The 22,417-nt window shown below is 39.1% G+C and overlaps 1 pseudogene; it reads left to right on the forward strand.

Annotated features, from left to right (window-relative positions):
- The first annotated feature begins 3,713 nt into the window (after nt 1–3,713).
- Nucleotides 3,714–22,417, forward strand: part of LOC133754186 (SRSF protein kinase 2-like) — a 99,186-nt pseudogene continuing 80,482 nt past the window's right edge.

Below are 22,417 nucleotides of genomic sequence, written 5' to 3' on the forward strand. Positions count from 1 at the left end.
GAGAGCTGTTGGAGAGCAGTGAAGCCAGCGAAGGCGCAGCCACACTGCAGCTCCTGGCCCCGCCACCGCCGCCGCCGCCGCCGCCGCGCCCGGTGGCTGCCCCGCCGGGCTCCCCGCCGCTCCCCGTCGCTCCCCGGCCCAGATGGTACAAGTGGTCCCTGAGGAACTGGGCCCGGCGTCGTGACCCCGCCTGACCTGCCCTCCATCCGGATCCTGCAGACTGCAGGGCCTATGGGCCAGCTTGGTTAATAAGACCGCGGATCTCTAAAGAGAGAGAGAGAGAGAGAGAGAGAGAGAGAGAGAGAGAGAGAGAGAGAGAGAGAGAGAGAGAGAGAGAGAGAGAGAGAGAGAGAGAGAAATATTGCCATTTCCAATTTTTGATGGAATTTTTTACCATTTTCAGAATTTTTATGTTTGTAATGATAAGAAATAAAATACTTTACTATGCACTTATATATCTGTGGAATCATTTAAGGCATATTTACCAACTGGCATTTATCTTCAAAGTTGAAATCGTCATACCCACACAAATAAAATTTCCATAAAGTACAATTTTCAAGATATTTTGATATCCAGCTTTTTAAATAATAACAGTAATATTTTGTGTTCTGAATTGAATAGCTCTGGGAAAAGAGAAGTCCATTGTTTGAAACGCAAACTTACACCCAATATTTTCGAGGTAAATTAGTTTTATAAGAGTTTTTGGAAATTAGAATGCTATAATATCACTTTTAAAAAACTATCAGTACTTATTAAAATTACCATTGAAAACTGACTTTTTAAATTCCATATAAAATTATTTGGAAACTCATTTGGGAAATATGTTTTTATATATGTCACAGGATACATATTAGGCAGTACTAACAAGTGTTAATTCTTTAAACAACACTGGGGTGATGGAAATAAGTAAATTATTTCTTCCTCCTGTAACTTTTTATTCCTGTCTGTTGTAATCTCCGACATATTAACAAAACCATACCTTATGTTTGTAATCAGTATCCATAACATTTTAACTGGAAAATCATTCAGTTAATTGTTGATGTAAGTTGTATATGGACTAAATACCCATGAAACTAGAAGTCACTAAAGGATCAAGCTGAATTGGCTCAGTTTATAAATATATTTTTATTTGACTGTTGTCAGTCATAAATAATCATCTTCAAAGATCAAAACTGACAAACTTGCTGTCATTCATTATGGAATGTTCATTTAAAAAGTTCCAAGTTATTAGTGAAAAAAGAAAGAGGAATACAGAAATTCCTTTTGTGGAGCATTTTTTGAAATCCTAACCATCATTTATTAAAGATAATTCAGGTAGAGTTTTTTTTAATTATTTTTATTTGACAGAGTTGGACTGAGAGAGAGAGACAGAGAGAAAGGTCTTCCTTCCCTTAATTCACCCCCCTAAATGGCTGCCATGGCCAGCACTGCATCAATCTGAAGCCAGGAGCCAGGTGCTTCCTCCTGATCTCCTGTGTGGGTGCAGGGCCCAAGCACTTGGGCCATCCTCCACTGCCTTCCTGGGCCACAGCAGAGAGCTGGATTGCAAAAGGAGCAACCAGGACTAGAACCTGGCACCCATATGGGATGCCAGTGCCACAGGAAGAGGATTAGCCAAGTGAGCCATGGTGCTGGCCCCTAGGTAGAATTTTTAAAACTTGAATTTCAACTCCAAAAGTTTAAGACATTCCTGAATAGCTGCCCACCTTGCGTGTCACTTGTGTTCTCTCCATGAAGCCATGTAACTTTGCATTTCCCCATCTAATCGCCTGGGCACTCTCCCTCAGATTCTGTCCCATCTGTTCTGATGGGTGCTCTACCTAATTAAACCTTGCTACCTTGCTACCAATGAAAAAAAGCACATGTTTTATTTACTTGAAAGGCAAATGTATGTAAAGAGGGATGAAAGAGGAAGTGAGGAATGGAGGGAGAAAGGCAAAGAAGTATAGCAATAGAGAGTGGGGGAAAATAGATCTTCCATCCACTGTTTCACTCCCAAAATGACTACAATGAATGGGACCAGGTGGGGCCTAAGCCAGGGGCTTCACACTCAAATGAGGTCTTTCATACGGGTGTCAGGATCCCAAGCAATTTGTCCATATTCCAATGTTTTCTCAGGTGAATTAGCAGGGAAGTGGATCAAAAGTGGAAAACTCAGAACTCAAACCAGTGTTGATATGAGATGCCAGTGTCACTGGTGGCAGCTTAACTTGCGATACTGCAATGGTGGGCCCTTAATTAAACTATTGATTTAAATTTTTTATTAATCATTCTATAGAAAGGATAAAATTATATCTCTAGTATCTAGAGTAATCCATACTTTAAAATTATTATTAAATGAAAAAGTGAACAAGAAGTGTACATCCAAAAATGGGAGAAACTTATTGCATATCTCAATTAATCTAAATTATTGCTAAATAATTATTTAAATAAATTACATTAACCAATTAATATAATTTAATATGATATTAAAATATTTCAGTTGTGAAATTTGAAACTGTTACTGATTTTATAATTTGAAAATGCACTTTGTCACTCAATGAATACTCACTTGTTCATCTAGTGTTTTATTTGTTGAGCAACGTTAGTTCTCAGGGAGGTACAGTGATATGGTCTCTCCTGAACCTTTTCCTGATGCTCGTTCCCCCAAACAAGCAAAAAGAAAAACATGAGTCCTATCACAATATAGTATTTTGTCCTTCATAATTTTCTCCTTTCATATATGAAGGGAATAACATTAAACAATAAACAGGAGTTTAGCAAAGAACTATAGTATTTTCAGAAAAACATAAATTGTCTGCATTCTGTAGAAGATAAATTTTTTTCAAAAGATTTTTAAGGTTTGAAAAGCAGCAAGGAAATATGAGAAAATGGCCAACTCTAGACAGCTGTCAAGTTACTTATAAACTGCAGCATATTTTTGTGTTTTAACATATAGACATATAGGCATATATATATGTCTATCTAGACACCAAAATGGCTGTAAGTATGGAACATACATAAAAACAAATATATATTATACAAATTTTAAATTTATATTTGCTAATCTGAATTATGTATATACGTGAATAAATAATTACATAATATCAAGAATCAAGAGTGATAATTGGCAGTCAGGTTTTTCACCTAGTATAGGGCCATAATATAAAATTAATCATAAATGAAGACTATTAAATTACATAAAATATTTAAGACTTCTGTTCAACAAAATAAAAAAAAATCTGAGACAATGCTGACATATATTTAAGAAAACATTATATTCACGCTATATTAAATTAGAACATCCTTGGGGCCGGCGCTGTGGCTCACTTGGCTAATCCTCCATCTGCAGCCCTAGAATCCCATATGGGCACCGGATTCTAGTCCTGGTTGCTTCTCTTCCAGTCCAGCTCTCTGCTGTGGCCTGGGAGGGCAGTGGAGGATGGCCCAAGTGCTTGGGCACCTGAACCCGCGTGGGAGACCAGGAGGAAGCACCTGGCTCCTGGCTTCGGATCAGCTGAGTGTCGGCCATAGTAGCCATTTGGAGAGTGAATGAATGGAAGGAAGACCTTTCTCATGGTCTAACTCTACCTGTCAAATAAGTAAAAATAATAATAATAAAATAAATAAATTAAAACTTCCATGAAATTATATAAACAAAATGAATCCCAAATGAAAGTAGATATAGAAGATAAAGAGTTAATTTGTAAGAGGAACATTATAGTGAGGAAAAAATGGAGCTGTGGAATCCTAATAGCAGTCAGGGTAATGTAAATTAAAATTTCGAGGTTTGTTTGACTACTAGACCAAAAACTTTGCTACTGTCAGTGACATTTATAAAAGTATTCATTACTGGTAGATATTTAACTTTGTGTAAATTTTATGGAAAATCTAGAGAGTACCTATTGGAATTTAAAATGTGTATTATTCTTCACTAGTAACCCATCAAGTAGGAATCTTTCCTACAAAAGCAGTGGCTGGATTTACAAACTGGTCTACTGGTTACAGTGTTATCTGTGATCATCATTAAAGCATGTGGAAAACCTAAAATCAATCAATAAGTGAGCAGATCATGTTGCATTTGTTTTTCAAAGAATGCTGTATACTCATGAAAAATTGCAACAAAGCAATCATGTACCAATGCTGCATTGTTTAATCTATAATGAAAGAAAAGAGGATGGAGGAAGGGAGGGATGCAGAAGAAAAAAACAGTTCATGCATACAAATTCCTGTGCCCTACTGATAGGCATTTAGAAACCATTCTGGAAAGACATATTATATTGTTAAAAAGTTATTTATTTATTTGAAAGTCAGAGTTACACACAGAGAGAGAAACAGAGGCAGAGAGAGAGAAAGGTCTTCCATCTGCTGGCCCACGTTGCAATTGGCCGCAACAGCTGAAGCTGCACCAATCCAAAGCCAGGAGCCAGGAGCCAGGAGCCTCCTCTAGGTCTCTCCTGTGAGTGCGGGGTCCAAGGACTTGGGCCATCTTCCACTACTTTCCTGGACCTCAGCAGAGAGCTGGATCAGAAGTGGAGCAGCCGGGAAAGATACATTATTAACATGTTAGCATTCATTAGAAGTGAATTTTGAATCTTTTTTCCCTACTATCAAATGGATCTAAGTTAAATAGGAGCATTGGCATTGGATTTTTTAAAATACCATACAGGCACCCCCTCCTTCATAAACACATATACTACAATTAAATGACTTTCAGAAAGCCTTCCTTCCTTCCTTCCTTCCTTCCTTCCTTCCTTCCTTCCTTCCTTCCTTCCTTCCTTCCTTCTTTCCTTCTTTCTTTCTATGGCAAAGTTACATGGAGGCAGAGGCACAGAGAGAGAGAGATAGGTCTTCCGTCTGCTGTTTTTCTCCCCAGATGGCTGTACAACTGGAGTGGGGCCTATCTGGGCTAGGAGCCAGGAGCTTCTTCAGGTCTCTCATGTGGGTAGAGGGGCCCAAGGACTTAGACAACCTTCCACTGCTCTCCTAGGCCAAAGAAGAGAGCTGGATCAGAAGAGGAGCAGCCTGGACTCAAACCAGTGCCCATAAGGGATGCTGGCACATGGCTCTACCCACTATGCCATAGCTCTGGCCCCTGTATTAGATATTTAAAAAATTAATTAAACCAACATGTTATGAAGCACATCAACCTTTTTATTGCATTGGTAATATTATATTTTAATTAATCCTTGACATTTAATCTGCTTCTAAATTTTTAAGGCCTCATCTCTTTATCAGCACAGTCTGTGCCCTGCATGCTGTCAGCCCCAGGCCTGGGGGGTTATGATAGGGAGTCTCTGGGAAGCCAGTGGTGGCTACATCAGTGGAAGCTGCAGGCTGCAGGCGCTGTAGGAATAGCAGCATTGGTCCCCATGGACATGTGTTCTTGTGGAGGAATCATCTTGAACCTGGCCACCTACTGTGCAGGGTCCTCTGGGGGCTCCTTCTGCTATTCTGGTAAGGCTGCATCTGTCCTCCATTGCTTCTCCTGCTTGTTTTGCCCCCTGACTGGATGTATGACCTGGGGCCCCAGTTGGCCTCCCTGTTGGCCTGGAGTCTTTGCTACTGGGAGCTGGGTTGAGATTTTGAAGTTAGCCTGCAGCTTGGGCTACAGGCTGAGAATGCACAAGACAGGGTTGCTCTCTAACAGTCAACCCCATTTTCCAAGACACACCTCCCAGAAGGTCCAAGAGAGACAAGGCAGCAGCTCCACCCTGACTGGGTTCTTACAGCTTGTGAGAGCAAGACTGGAAGTCCATGTAGAGGAAGGCAGAGTGTAGCTGCAGGAAGCTGGTGATGTTGACATAGGAGGGTGCTGTTTTGCCCATGCAGTGTGTAGTGGAAAGGATCATCTGGGAGTTCCCCAGTAACAATGCCAAGGATGCTACATACTTGCTCTGAGGTACCAAAGTGTCTGGAACCGGTGCTCACAGCCCCAAGGACACAGCCCAGAGTCCAGTCTGTGGAGGGGCTCTTCTGACAGGGGGCCTCCAAATTGGTATTCTTGCCCACAATGCTCCTACTCAGTGGTCGGGGTCACAGAGACTGCAGAGAATATGAGCCAATTGTCAGGGGCTCCTGTTGCCTTGCTGATGCACTGAAGGTAGAAACCCACACCAACACACTGGAACACCAGTGCCTGCTTGCATGCCCAGGCCTTGAGCATTGGCCTTGCTGGTAAACACTCCAACAAACACACATTGATAGAAGTTGGCCCTTACGTGAGCAGTGGCACCATGGAGCGCTGGTTGCAGCTGGCCTGGAGGTTCAGGTTATGCAGGGTGAACCTCAGAGACATTTTGTGGCAGGGCTAGCACTTGAGAGCCATGGCCTTGGACTTGCTATAGCAGGTCTCTCAGCTGCTCCCCGCCAGCACCATCATGTTGGTTCAGGTCAGGCACAGCAGTGTTCCTTCACTCACAGCCTGCAAGCATGCCTCCAGGAAGGCAGCAGCACTGTGTTAGGGTTCCAAGTGGAGGACATGCTGCTCTGCTCCCTACCCTCTGGAGCCAGAGCATCAGCATCCAGGCATCTGTGGGGTGGGACTGTACCAGGTGTACCACTTCATTTAACTTCACATGGCAGCATTTGAGAACCATACCCTAGCAGCATTGTTGGTAACTACAGACTGGGGCTCCAGCACGTCTCAGGTCAGTTGAATGGATGTATCCAGAAGCCACAAGGCCCTTAAGCACCCAGAGGCCTCCCTCACAGATCACCCCTGCAGCAGCTGTTGAAGGTTGGACTCTAGACACCAGGTTTCCACACCTTTTTGATTCAGCCATTTCCTCATCTTTCTCTGACAAGTCCACAACCATCTCCTTCAGGTTCTTCCCAGCTGGTACCTTGATTTGGAGTCTTTTCGCATCAAGATGATGCAAGCAAACTCTGTGATCGCAGCTCACATCAGGTCCCCATGAAACTCTTGTACAGGGTGATAGACGACCTTATTGGAGGTGGGAGAGGCTGCTGTCACAGCACCCTCAGTGTGTTGTTTACTTTTTCTCAGGTGGGCTCTATTCCGTGCAGTACTTTATGCCTTTCTCCATTGCTGCTGGATTCAGGGATGCTTGGGGTTGCCCCTCCATAAACCAGGCTCTACAGAATTCTTGTGAAGCTTAGATAACTGAATTAGTCTCTGCACATTTTCCCTGCTTCTAATATGTGATGTAATAAATGATGTGATTAAATATACGTGATGCAAAGGAATATTCAAAAAATCACTCATGCAGCTGAATTTTAAATATATATAATAGTATGTCAAATGACCTTGTTAGAATAAAGTCTGTTGTTTCTTTTTTTTTCTTTTTTTAACTTTTATTTAATGAATATAAATTTCCAATGTACAGCTTATGGATTACAATGGCTTCCCCCTCCCATAACTTCCCTCCCACCCGCAACCCTCCCCTCTCACTCCCTCTCCCCTTCCATTCAAATCAAGATTCATTTTCAATTCTCTTTATATACAGAAGATCAATTTAGTATAAAGATTTCAACAGTTTGCACTCACATAGAAACACAAAGTGAAACATACTGTTTGAGTACTAGTTATAGTATTAAATCAAAATGTACAACACATTAAGGACAGAGATCCCACATGAGGAGCAAGTGCACAGTGACTCCTGTTGTTGAACCAACAAATTCACACTCTAGTTTATGGCACCAGTAACCACCCTAGGCTGTCATCATGAGTTGCCAAGGCTATGGAAACCTTCCAAGTTCGCTGACTCTGATCATATTTAGAAAAGGTCATAAAAGACAGGTTGAGGATAGTAACCAATGATCCTAAGAGTGGCCTTAACCAGGTCTGAACAATTCTACAGCATTAAGTGGGGAAGAGGACCATCAGTACACACAGGTTGGGAGTAGAGCCATTGGTGGTAGAGTAGAGGTTATGATTACGAAGGAATGAGGCCCAAGTGCGCTAGACAGGGTCTAGAACAAAGGACAGAGTCATTATTAGAGGAGCTAAGAAAGGTGCTGCCTAAGCTACAATTAAGTTTTCTGATTGAGAGGCAAATAGAACCTGATAGAAGGGGCTTGATAATCTGTTGGGCTTTAGGCCTTGTAAGTTAAGAGGCGCAGATATATTCATCTCTTCACATGGGGTATATCCTAATGGAGGTATGAACCTCCTAGGGGAAGACACTCTGTTGACTTTCATAACTTGGCTGGCCTGGGCGGAGAGGCAGGTGGCATCTCTAACAAGAAATTTACAGTTTTGCCTGCAATGTTGCTGACCCTACTTGACCATCCCCTCAGCTGTAGTGGTCACTTTGGAAGTTGGGCTGAGTGAAGGGCTTTTCAGCTTAGAGCCAATAAGATCTGTGGCTCTGACCTGGGAATCCTTCGACTCCAGGGCAGGTCCATTTCTAGTGATCCAACTCTTGGCAGAGCTGCCAGGGCTCTTCACAAGCTGACTTCTGCTGAAGCCCAGGCTTACCACATTGAAAGTCACTGCAGTGGACTGGCCTGTTGGGTCTCCTTGAGGGCAGATTACTGTACAGACCAGTCATTAATAGGCCTGCCACCCATTGCTTCTGATGCCTACCTTTCTTTTCCTACTGGGTTTCGTTAAAGCAGACCAGAGGATGCAAGTCAAGAGAGTGCCCAAGTCCCATCTCTAATCTTCGGTGGCCTGAACTACAAGTCTATAGTCACAGGCATGTTCTGTAGTAGTTTTTCTAAGGTAGACAATGCCCATGAGGAAAATTATATTCTCACTTTAAAACTTTCTTTCCCTTTAGTCTGAAAGGGAGGTTTTTTCTACTTACTGTTTACTTCGCTGATGGCGATGTAAATCTAGCTATGAGGTTATTATTTAAGCTCTTATTTTGGCTATGCTATTACAGAAAAATGTTAGCCATCTCTTTTATAAGGTCTAGAGATTAAATTGTGCATCCTACAGATTCCTTTATAAGAGAATTAGTTTCCTACCTTGAAGAGAATAGAGAAATGAAAGTACAAGTTGGGCTTAGAATAAAGAAATGAGGGAGCAAGTCCTAGATTGCTTGCTGACAATAGCAATATTACATGAATACTTAGCAAATAGTTTCAACCATTAGATAACAACTTAAGAAAACATTTACCAGAAGGTCCAATGCCTTCTATAAATTTCAGAATCATGTATTTGAAAACACTTCTTAATATCTAACATGGTGTAGTTTGTTTAACCAGTAAACTTAAGCACAACCATATAAAATGTTTTTAGTTTCTTTCTACCAACAAGTATAAAACATATGATGCAGAGATTCAGGTCACACGAATTAAAATGCAACTTTGATTAATTTTAGCAGCTTAAATTTATGGACAATCTTATCTATAAGCCAATTAAAATAAAATTCTTAATAAAATTTTCCCATGTGGACATACAATATGTACACACATATAACATAGCATAATAGACCAATATAGAAATTTTAATAATAGCTTTTAGAATCTTTAACTCTTTTTGTAGATTGCCAATTGATTTGAATGGCTTTTTCTTTTTAGTAACCTCAGTTAACCATACGTTCTCTCAGTTGGTACTGTTAATACATTATTGGCTTCATCTGTTTACAGAGCCATCCCAAAGTACTGAATACAACAGAAGTGGCTGGAAAAAGTCCACAGGAACCTATAGGAGGACAGCTAAACACAGACCCAACAACGCTTTAGTTTTATGAGCAGCAAATCATATATAACTGTGGATGACAAAAGACTTTAAGTCGCCATGTTTAAAATTATAAACTCATCAACCAACAAGAGGCACTTGCTTACTTCACAGTATTTTTGAAATCACATGTAGGATTTTACAAGTATTTAAACCTTTAGGCCTCTGAGGCTTTCTCATTAAGTTAACTATCATGTCTAGTAACACAAGATCATTAGACATTTTAATTCTCAAACATTTGTATTAATAGCATTTTCTATTATAGAAACTGAAAATTTAGTACCAACGTCACATCTTGACAGTACTTCTAGTATAACCCAAATAGCTGATTAGTTGGTGTCTCTATAAGATGAGAGACATAGGTCCTTTGATTTTTTCAGTTGGGTCCAAACTGGAAAAACCAAAGTCCAAGATTTATTGGAAATTTTACAGTCCAGATTGTTTGAAACTTTGATTTTTTGAATGCCTGTCAGAATGTCAAGGAGGCTCAAAATCCAAAATACTTGGTTGAAATAAGATTCCTTAAATTCATGACATAACACAGACCAAATCTGATCATTGTTAAAAGGTGATTATTCAAATCTTTGAAAATAAGCACATATTTAAATAACCCATAGCTCTTAATAAAAATTCAGCTGTTTTTGAACAATTAGAATTTAACAGACATCAAGAGAACATAATAGATTACTTTAACACATTGCTTTACCAGAGCATCAGAGTTTAATTCTATGTCAAAGAGAAATTGAGCTTCCTGTGATCTTCTGCTGTGAGGTTTCCTTCCTTTCCCTTCTTTCATATTGATGACCATGTTTCTGTGTTTCTGTGTGTAACACATCTTTAAGCATCTTTTGCAGGGCAGGATGAGTGGCAACAAATTCTTTCAGTTTCTGTTTGCTATGAAAAGTCTTAATTTCACCTTCATTCACAAATGAGAGCTTTGCAGGATATAATATTCTGGGCTGGCATTTTTTTTCTGTAGTTCAAGAATTTGTTTTTGAGAACTTCTTAATGTTCTTATCAAATTTTTGAGATCTGCTTCTTGCATTTCTTCGATCTCATCATCTTCATAATCTTGAATTGGGGTGTCCTTTTCATTTGGGGGCATCATAGTGTCTTCCTTGTTCTTGTTCCCTGGTTTTTGCGTTTGTTGTTTGGCATGTTGGAGATATTTTGTTTCTTCACTGTGGTGTTTTTTCTTGTTATACTATGGCTCTATATTAAGTGGACTGTCTGCTTTCAGTGGAGCCTTAGAGGCTTGAGATGAGTGTGGCCTGAGAGTTCTGTTTGGTTCCTCAGGGCTGAGGGTGTGTCAAAGGTGACACTCACAGGTTAGGCATGGTAAATCTCTCTTTGTTTCTTTTTTTTTTTTGATTCAAAAGGGAAGTAATTCCACACAGCTGAATGCAATTGGAGGTAGTTAGCAGATGAATGATATACCCACAGGAGCCTGCTGATCAGAAGCTCTTTTCCAAGGACCACACAGGGATTCTCTGCTGCCCTCAGTGTGGGCTCCAATTCTCCTATAGTCTCCCACTGCAATGCCAAGTTAGATCCTAATTTCCTGTTATCCCCCACCCCCAGAGTCAGGTTTTTCTGTTAGGCTCAGCGCCGGTGCAGACCTGACATCACCCTGCTTATGACTTATGTCCAAAATGGCTCCTGCTCTTTGTCTTGCTCGCTTTTGTGAGGTGAGTGGAGAGAGAGAAACTCATGTCCATATCAGTCACTTTTTTTTCCCTCTCTCTCTTCTAGTTAGCCTGGTGAACTTTTCCCCACGGAGTTTCAAGCCTCGTTCCCTCTAGTCTCCTCTTTCCACTTTCCTGCCAGTGTCTCGGGCTATTGAGGTTTGGCTCACCTCTCGTTCCAGTGCTGGTGTGTTGATTCTGCCACTGGTGTCCCGAACTTGGGCTCCCACACTCTCAACGCAGGTCCACTGTGAATCACTAGTTCTAGAAGAGTTTTCTCTGCTGTTTCCTCCCCTACTCTTCCTTGAACCTGCAGTATCTCCACTTTTATTAAACTGTCTCTTCCCAGACTTTCAGTGTGCTCCCTTCCTATTCTGCCATCTTGCCCAAGTGTATTGTTTCAATAGCTCAACAGTTATATTATTTTTAAATTTATATGTTGAGAGACACTTAGATCACCATCTGCTGATTCTGTTATGAAATGTCCACAATAATCAGAGCCAGACCATGACTAAACTGAGAGTTTAGAGCACAATCCAGGTCTCCTACATGGTTGGAGGAGCCTGGTTTTAGAGCCATCACTTGCCACTTCCCTACAGAATTCTTTAGCAGGAAGTTACATTTCAGAGTGGAGCTGGAACTCAAAACCAGGCACTCTGATATGGAGCTCAGGCATCCCAACCCATGTGTTAATTGCTAGAACAAGTGCTTACTCTGCAAATATTATTTGTAGCATTTTCATACATTTTGCTTAATTACATCTTAGAAATGTGGACTCAATGAATACTCCTAATGGTTTTATATGAATGTTGTTATTATCACTGGGAAAGGTTATTCCTGCTTTGTTGTTTCTTTGTTAATTCTCTGTATGATTGTATCACATAATTTCTTAATTTTATGTGGCAAAGTAGTTTCCATTTAATTTATTTAATTATTTTTATTTTAAAAATGATCTGTACATCCAAAAATATTGACACAATATTTTTCTTGTAGAATCACAGTAAAAATTGTTAGCATTTCATCAATTATCTTTTGTCCCAGAGGGAGAGAGACAGAGAGAAAAAAATTGATAGATACAGAGAGATAGACATCTCCCACACACATGCTGACTCCTCAAATGCCTACAATAGTCCAGATGTGGATTGGCCTAGATGAGAAGTCAATCCAGATACACTACTTGAGTAATCACTTGCTGCTTCTCAGAATGTATCTTAGCAGGAAACTGAAATCAGGGGCTAGAATGGGAATTAAACTCAACTTCCACCATGGAATGCAGGCATCTCAACTGCTAGGACAAGTGCCCACTTTTTAATTCTTAACTTATTTTGTCTATTTACTAAAATGAAAAGCATTTTAAAATATTTCAGAGGGGCCAGCACTGTGGCATAGTGGGCTAAGCCACCTCCTGTGGTGCTGGCATCCCATATGGGTGCAGGTTCATGTCCTGGCTTCTCCTCAATACAGCTCTTTGCTAGGGGCTGGGAAAGCATTAGAAGGTGGCCCAAATGACTGGGTCCCTGTACCCATGTAGGAGACCCTTAGGAAGCTCTTGGCTTTGAAATGGCACATATCTGGCCAATAAAGATGTTTAGGGAATGAGCCAATGATGGCAGAATTTTCTTTTCATTTCTCCCTCACCCTTACATAATTCTACCTTTCAAATAAAAAAAATTGTAAAAATTATTTTAGAATAATATTTTCTTAAAATTATTGTAATTGTATTTATTTTTGAGACATGGTAGAACAAGTAAACATCTAGTTAGCTTTTCCATCTTATTAAAAATTAAATTGACTTCACCAATAACTATATACTTATGAGGTGTAATGTGATAATTCAGCAAAGGTACACAATGTGCACTGGTAAGATCAGAGATATTAACTTTTTTTTTACTTTTGCCTTTACTTTATAATTGCAGCCTATGATAACCTCTCTTCTGTTTACTCAGACAATATATGATAGTTTATTGTGAACTATTGTCACTCCACTCTGTTAGGTAACACTAGGATCATATTCCTTCAGCTTGTGATTTGATGCCCATTATCCAATCTCCTTCTAATCTCCCACACATGCTTAGCATTCTACAGTCATCATTATTATTATGAGTCAGATTGCTTTTTTAGATTCTACATATGTAAGAGAAAGTGTAGTATTTATCTTTGTATATTTCAACTATTTAATTAACACCATGTTTTCCAAGTCCATCCATTTTGCTGAAAATGACAGAATTTCATTCCATTTATGAACAAATATTATTACATTGTGAATATATACTGTATTTTCTTTATGCATTCATCTGGTGATAGACATTTTGGTTTATTCCATATCTTGTTATTGTGAATAGTGCTTCAAAATACATGGGAGTTCAGATATCTTTCCCATAGAATTATTTCATTTCTTTTGAGTATCTACCTAGCTGAGTCTTTTTATTAAAAATAATAAACAAATAAATACTAGAACCATGAGCTACACATTTATTTTATTTGTTTTGCAGAAATGTTGAGTTTTACTTGCACATTCAAACATTGGAACTTTCATATTAAATTGCAAGTTTAACAATGGAATTTCAGGATGAATATTGTGATTCAGTGAGTTAAGTGGTTACTTGAGGCTTCCACATCCTGTATCAGATTGCTGGGTTTGGAATCCCGCTTTTAATTCTGATCCAGCTTCCTGCTAGTGTACATTTTTGGAGGCAGCAAAGATGGTCAAGTACAAGTGACCCAAGATGGGTCATTGCCATGCAGCTAAGAGACTCAGATGGAATTCTTTGTTGCTGGCATTGGCCTGGCCAGGACAGGCCCAGACTATTAGGGACATTTGTGGAGAGAATTGGTGGATAGAAGTTTTTCCCTCCATGCCTTGACTTTTGTACCTGTAACTATCTTTCAAATAAATACATCTTTTTAAAATATTTTTATTTATTTGAAAGAGTTACAGAGAGAGGTGGAGACAGAGAAAGAGAGAGAGGTTTTGCATCTGCAGGTTCGTTCCCCAGATGACTGCGATGGCTGGAGCTGGGCTGATCTGAAGCCAGAAGCCAGGAGCTTCTTTTGGGTCTCCCACGTGGGTACAAAGGCCCAAGGACTTGAGCCATCTTCTACTGCTATCCCAGGCCATAGCAGAGAGCTGGATTGGAAGAGGAGGAGTGAGGACTTGAACCAGTGCCCATATGGGATGCTGGCATTGCAGGCCAGGGTATTAACCTGCTGCACCACAGTGCCAGCCCTCAAATAAATACACCATTAAAAATAAGTGGGTTCTCATGACAAGAGCCTCAGGTGGTTACTGATGTCATAAATCAGAGTGTCAATTGTTAAATCAACAACAGGAGTCACTGTGCACGTGCCCCCCAAGTGGAATCTCTGTCCTTAATGAGTTGTACTATGTGAATTAACACTAAAACTTGTCTTCAAAGAGTACTTTATACTTTGTATGACTGTGTGGGTGTAAACTCTTGGAATCTTTACTTAATATAGAATTTATCTTCTGTATATAAAGATAATTAAAAATGAATCTTAAGAAATGTATGGGAGAGGGAGTCGGAGGTAGGATGTGAGTTGCTGTGGAGGGCTGGTATGGGAGTGAAGAACTGATATATTCCTAAAGCTGTACCTATGAAATTCATATTTACTAAATAAAAACTCTAAAAAAGTAAGTTTATACATATCCACTTGTTTCAAGGGCATGACCAAATCAGCCAACATCCACAAAATTTGGACAGATGAGCTTGACATATTAAGAAAATTTGAACAACACAGTTATGCTTTTATTAGGGAATTATACAAGAAAACCATGAAACCAAGAAATTATTTACAGAAGCATTGAGAATTCAATTGTAGAACAATTCTGCATGGCTTCATTGTATGATAGTCCTGGGATTTTCAAAAATCATTTTGTGGCAAAACTTACTTTGAGTTTATTCCCCTTTTGTAACTTATAATAGACAATCATTTTTAGAAAGTTATGTGCATTGTTCTAACCAAACAATATGTGAATAACAAAAATATTTCATGAAAATAGTAATTTAATTTATGCTTATGTTAGGATTAATTTGATGGTGAGTAATGAGATTATGTTTTAAATTCTGACTACATAGTAAGACTGCATAGAAATCTAACAATTACCTAATAAAACACAATGTGGAATGTTTTTGCTTTATTTTACAACTCTGATTTTCAATTATTTTAAATATATGTGATCATATTTTAAATGCCACCTTCAGTGACTGAATATTAAATTATATCTTTCCTAGCATAATGTGTTTGACTATCCTGGTATTACTGGGTCTGAAAAGTCAGTTTTTTTTATTTTTTTTTATTTTTTTTATTTTTGACAGGCAGAGTGGACAGTGAGAGAGAGAGAGAGACAGAGAGAAAGGTCTTCCTTTGCCGTTGGTTCACCCTCTAATGGCCGCCGCGGTAGCGCGCTGCGGCCGGCGCACCGCACTGTTCCGATGGCAGGAGCCAGGTGCTTCCCCTGGTCTCCCATGGGGTGCAGGGCCCAAGGACTTGGGCCATCCTCCACTGCACTCCCTGGCCACAGCAGAGAGCTGGCCTGGAAGAGGGGCAACCGGGACAGGATCGGTGCCCCGACCGGGACTAGAACCCGGTGTGCCGGCGCCGCAAGGCGGAGGATTAGCCTGTTGAGCCACGGCGCCAGCTGAAAAGTCAGTTTTTTAAAGAATTATTCATTTATTTGAAAGACAGAGTTACACAGAGAGAGGAGAGGCAGAGAGAGCGAAAGAGATCTTCCATCCACTGGTTCACTCTCCAGTTGGCTGCAACAGCCAGAGGTGTGCCGATCTAACGCCAGGAGCCAGCTGCTTCTTCCAGGTATCTCACACAAGTGCAGAGGCTAAAGGCCTTGGGCCATTTCTACTGCTTTCTCAGGCCATAGTAGAGAGCTGGGTTGGAAGAGGAGCAGCCAAGACTAGAACCAGTGCCCATATGGGATGCCGGTGCTTCAGGACAGGTCATTAACCCACAGCGCTGTGCCACAGTGCTGGCTCCTGAAAATTTTCATCTAATATCCACAAAGCTGTATCTACATAGTCTATCACTGTACTTAATGAATAATTGTTCATAAGAGATATTGGAAGTAAAATATCACTTCAAAATAATGTAAAAATATAATCCATTTTAGTTCTAGAACTCTCCATTTACCAACTGCATCTTATGTGTTCTGCTTAATGCAGCATCCTTAATCCATCATATTGTCTTCATCAAAATAATAAACCACAGGACATTTTGCATCTCTCTTATCCCTTATCTTAAGAACTATCTGTGGAATGAATAATTTTATAGGTGTTTTCAACTGCCTTCTAGAATAGTGACTATAAGCTATAAATCAGAAATTATTGAACTAACCCCATTTATTTTCACGAGTTTGGGAGATGCAAGAAGCAGGACATTTAAAACCAAAGACACAGGATATTTAAAATCAAATACCTAAATGAATCTCCTTAACACAGGAAGATGTGAAAAGAAAAACAAAAGCAATCATAAGTAATTTACAGAGCTCATGGAGAACATTTCAGTTTTATCATTGGGAAGATTCATAAAATGATGATCAGATATTAGTTTTCCAAGGACTCATATATATTATCTTTTTCTTTTCTTAGATTTTTTCTTTTTAAAATTTACTTGAATGGCAGAGTTACAGATAGATATAGAAGAGACACAGATCTTCCATCCACTGGTGCATTCCCCAAGTGGTTCTAATGGCCAGGGATGTATCAGACCAAAGCCAGGAGACTAGGGCTATTTCTGGATCTGCTACCTTGGTTCAGGGGTCCAAGCAGTTGGCCCATCTTCTGCTGTTTTCTCAGGTGCATTAGCAGGGAGCTGTACTAGAAGTGACTCACTTAGGTCTTGAATTGGTACGCATACGTGAGGATGGCATTGACTTGGCTGTTTAATCCTTTTCACTACAACTCTGGCTCCTTCTGCATTTTTCTTTAATATAAATTCATTCTATAGTAGGTACTGACAATTTTTACTCTAAATATTTCTGGATATATTTCCTCAACCCAGGTGTGTTTTATCTTTGTTTCCCACTCTAGTCACTTTTACACATCTCATCCCCTGTATCCATATGCCCTCATTCAGAATTTATACCAACATATTCTCAATGAAAATATGACAATTAGCCATTATTTAAAACCTTAATTTTGAAGCATCTGGACATTATATGTTACACTTTAAAAATCCATATTCTGCCCAACTATCCATCTTAGTCTTTTCCTATCTGACCATTGCTTTGATATTACTGATTTGTTTGCTGATGCCCATCTCACCAATATCTATATTTTATTTTATTTTGTCCACATATAAACTTATATTCCATTTAATATTGTACAAACATTTAAACTTAAAGAATGAAATGAAATAGGTACTTTTTATAAGTGTGAGATAAATGAATTAAAATTTAAGAATTTGCTTTTATTTTATTGAATCTAATTTATTTGACTTCTACTATTGAAAAAAAAATTTCTATTCTCCATTTAGTAACCTTTAGAAAATGTGTCTAAGTGAATTGTGAGTATTCATTATTTAAGATATGATGAAGTAAAGTATTTTAAAATGAAGAAACCATTATTTCTATCCTAAAACTTCTATTGATTTAAGCAATAACATTATGTGTTTATACTAGAAAACAGGAAAATGCAAATAAGCAGAAGAAATAAGGCATTCATAATCCTACCACTGAGAAACTTTCTATTTTAATCCTTCATGATTCTTACTTCTGTATCTTCTTCTGTGAATATAATTGCTGTGGTACAGCTTCAGTTTCTTCTTTCTTTTCTAGATTCAACATATGATAATGGAATTTGAATAAGAGATTAATGCAACAGTAGTAACAGCATCAGCTTAAAGTATAAAAGTATAAAGATGGCAAAAGTTGTCAGAAAATATTATTTCAAAAATAATCTAAACAAAAGCTCAGCATTAAAGCCAAAACATAGCAAAATAATAAATGCTCTATGCAGTTAATATGCCAATGCTTATATCTTTAAATCTGTCAGTGTTGCAATTAAAGTTGGACATAGATCAAGAAGACATTATAACTGCAGTCATTTGTTTGAACACACAAATCAAGGAAGAGCATACTGATAGTCCTGTTCCAGGCCCACACTCCCTTGTCCATGAATTTTAAGTCTAAAAGACCCTGAAAATGTGAGGCTTTGACACAACGGTTATGATGTCACTTGAGAACCAACATCCCATATGTGGAATTCCTGAGCTCAATCCAGCCTTCAGTTCCAGCTTCCTACTAACATGTGGCAGGTGATGGATTAAGTGCTTGCCTCCCTGCCATATACTTATGAGACTCAGAGTGAGTTCCAGTTCCTGGCTTCATCTTAACTCAGACCACTCGTAGCTAGGATGGGCAGTCAAGGACTGAAGTAGAAGATGGAAGGTCTCTGTAAAAATCTCTCTCTCTCTCTCTCTCTCTCTCTCTCTCTCTCTCTCTCTCTCTCTCTCAAATAAAATAAAAATAAGTTAATGGTTAAATCCCTGAAAATCTAGTTTTCCAAATAACTTGGTGATGAAATTGCCCTCCAAATGACCTGATATGAGGGTAGATGTAGATCCCACTTCATATGAATATTATGCTTTGCTAAAAAAGACCAATGTGCTTGGCTACAGAGAAGTACCTCTGTCTCCACTTGGGGTTAGACATAATTTATGTAATTCAATTCTTTGATGCCTTTCCAAATAATAATCATTTTATTATATTTTTAAAGATTTATTTATTTGAAAGTTACAGATAGAGATAGATGGAGTTACACACACACATACACACACATAAAGATAGGGAGAGGGAAGGAGGGAGACAGGGAGAGAAAGAAAAGGAAAGAGGGGAGAGAGAAAAAGAGAAAGGGAGAGATTCTTCTATCCAATGATTCATTCCCCAAATGACCATAGATGCCAGAACTGGGTCAGGCCAAAGCCTGGAACACTATCTGGATCTCCATGTGAGAGTAATATGGACCCAAATATTTGGTCCATCCTCCAATCTGTTTAAAGATACCTTATGAGGGAGCTGGATTGGAAATGAAGCAACTGCTCTCAAAATAGACATCATATATAACCCTAGCATTACAGGACACAGTTTAACCTGGTGAAATATATCAGCCCAAATTAATAGATTTTGAAAGAACTGTTTGACAATTTTGATGTCTGAAAAAAGGGATAATATTATTTCATGATCAATGGAAATTGTATGAAAATCAATCTTGAATGATCATAAGGTTTTATTGGCTGAGGCCAGTGTTATGGTACCTTAATCCCGTATGGGCCAGAGTTCTAATCCTGGCTGCTCCTCTTCCAATCCAGCTCTCTGCTATGGCCTAATAGAGCATCAGAGGATGATCCAAGTACTTGCACCCATGTGGAAGACCCAGAAGAAGCTCCTGGTTCCTGGCTTTAGATTGGCGCAGCTCTGGCCATTGCAGTCATTTGGGGAGTGAATCAGTGGAAGGAAGACCTTTCTTTCTATCTCTCCCTGTCTTTTTCTGTAACTCTACCACTCAAATAAATAAATAAAATCTTTAAAAAATGTTTAATTGACATATGACTGCCCTTCATTGTCTATCATCCCTGAGACCAGAGTTGAATAGTTGTGACAGACACTAAATTGGCATACATGTCTCAAACATTTGCTTCACTATTTTCCCATGTCTCCAAAATATCATTGCCTTTTTAGCATTCCACAGAACTGATTGTGTGAAACAAGTTGAATGAAGTACTCTATGCCTTAATTCTCTAACAGGACAAATGAACTCTTGCCATTCTTTGGTTGCAGCATGGATTTATTTCTCCATACCCAAGCACTCACACCATCCACGTTCCCTGGAGCACCCCTCTCTTGTCCATGTGGAAACTCCTGGTAATCTTTCAGAATCTCATCCAAATCCCACCTTCCTAGAGTTTCTCTTGAGTCCTCCTGCTTCCATAGTGCTGCAGATGGGCCTCTAGTGTTTCTGTGAGGAGCCAGAGTGAAGGAAAGGCACTCATATCTTCACATACCGTGTAGTAACTCCTGCCCCTCTGCCCTCTCCATGCATGCGCCTTCCTCTCTAGTCTCATTGACATGCGAAGTCATTGTTTTAGCAATATAATGAGTGAGATGGGATGTGAACATTCATTGCAGTGATCTGGTAAGCCTCAGCTTCACTCTTAAAATAAGATGCTCCAGAACCCCTAAAGCATCCATTATAGAACTTTCACATTTCTTTTTTTATTTCATTGCCTTTGCTAGACCAAGCTCCTAAAACAAGAGAAGTTTTTTCTTTCTTTATATCTCTCATTTCAAAAGGCAAGCATATTCCACAGACATTGGGAGAATTGCATTACATGAGGTACTCTTACTGCCATGGTTCTGAAATCATGCCACTATCTTGGCAATAGGGAACGACAACCTATGAATTCATAAAGATCAATGTTGATATATAATGAGACAGGGCACCCAAATCTTTAAGGATAGTGCTTTTCAAACTTTAGTGTGCTTAGGATCCACACACAGAAATGGTCCAATAGGCAGATTTCAGAACCTCACCCCAAGCATTCTGAGCTGTACTAGCATGAAGTCCATAAATATACTTGCTGGTCAGCTTGAACCTTATAACTCAGATAGTCATAGACTGTACTGTTTGGGGACCCAGAAACATGTTGCCTATTTAGTTTAGGGATTCACATAGACTCACTCCTTCCTAGGATATTCTCAGGTATCTCTTGCTTTGGGATAGCTTTAAGTTAAAGGAAACTCATTCAGGATATAAATTAGATATTACTTGTATTGCAAACAGATGTTCATTGTATGAAAAGATCTGCTACAGGTGGCTATTGAAACCCCTTGATAGCCTTCAAAATTGGATGTTATTTTAAATATGATTTACACTCAAGTTTTCTGGAACATTGCTGTTGTTATGTTCCTTAAAATTAACACTCTTATACAAATTGCCCAAAAATGTAACATCACAGCCCTGGTAACTTTTTAAAAATTTAAGATACCACAATGGTGTTTGACCACATTTCAATTGATTATTATATCAACAGGGTTTCTAGGTCATCACAATTGATTATGATAAAACAATGGTAGCATAGGACATCACAAAGTTTAGGGCATCACAATAGATTTCACATTTTTATATCATAATTGGTTATAACACCATAATAGTTTTATGGAATCACAGTGGAAGTTTATAACATCACAATGGCAGTTTATGACATCACAATTATTACATCATAATGGCATGTTCATTATGTCACTACAACATTTATGGCTTCAAAGTTCAATTAATGATTACAACATAGTAGCATCTTTATGAAATCACAATTATATATGTATCATGGTATAAATCACAATATTGTCATCACAGTGACTTTCATGACATCACAATTGAATATGACATCACAATTGTGGTCTATGGAATCATAATTATGACATCACAATGCTAGGTTTATGATATTTATAACTTCATAGTTGATTATGACATCACAATGGTTGGTTTATGACATAATAATTGCCAGTTTATTGCATCATAATATTGGTTTATAGCAAAAGAGTGGTTTTCTTTTTTTTTTGACAGGTAGAGTTAGACAGTGAGAGAGAGAGACAGAGAGAAAGGTCTTCCTTCCATTGGTTCACCTCCAAAATGGCTGCTACGGCTGGTGCACTGCGCCGACCTGAAGCCAGTAGCCAGGTGTGGATGCAGGGCCCAAGCACTTGGGCCACCCTCCACTGCCTTTCCTTGCCACAGCAGAGAGCTGGACTAGAAGAGGAGCAACTGTGACAAAACTGGCACCCCAACCAGGACTAGAACCCAGAGTGCCAGCACTGCAGGCAGAGGATTAGCCTAGTGAGCTGTGGTGCCAGCCAAACAGTGGTTTTCATAATAGTACAATTGATTACCATATCAGAATGGCAGTTTACCACATCACACTTGATTTTGACTTCTAAAAGGTAGATTTCTGACCTCACAATGCTTTTTATTAGTACACAACTGACTATGGCATCACAATGGTAGCTTTATAACATCATAATATTTTATTGACATCAGAATTGATTATAATGTCAGAATGATAAGCTGATAAC

Source organism: Lepus europaeus, chromosome Y (genome assembly GCF_033115175.1).
Source record: "Lepus europaeus isolate LE1 chromosome Y, mLepTim1.pri, whole genome shotgun sequence".
Taxonomy (NCBI): Eukaryota; Metazoa; Chordata; class Mammalia; order Lagomorpha; family Leporidae; genus Lepus; species Lepus europaeus.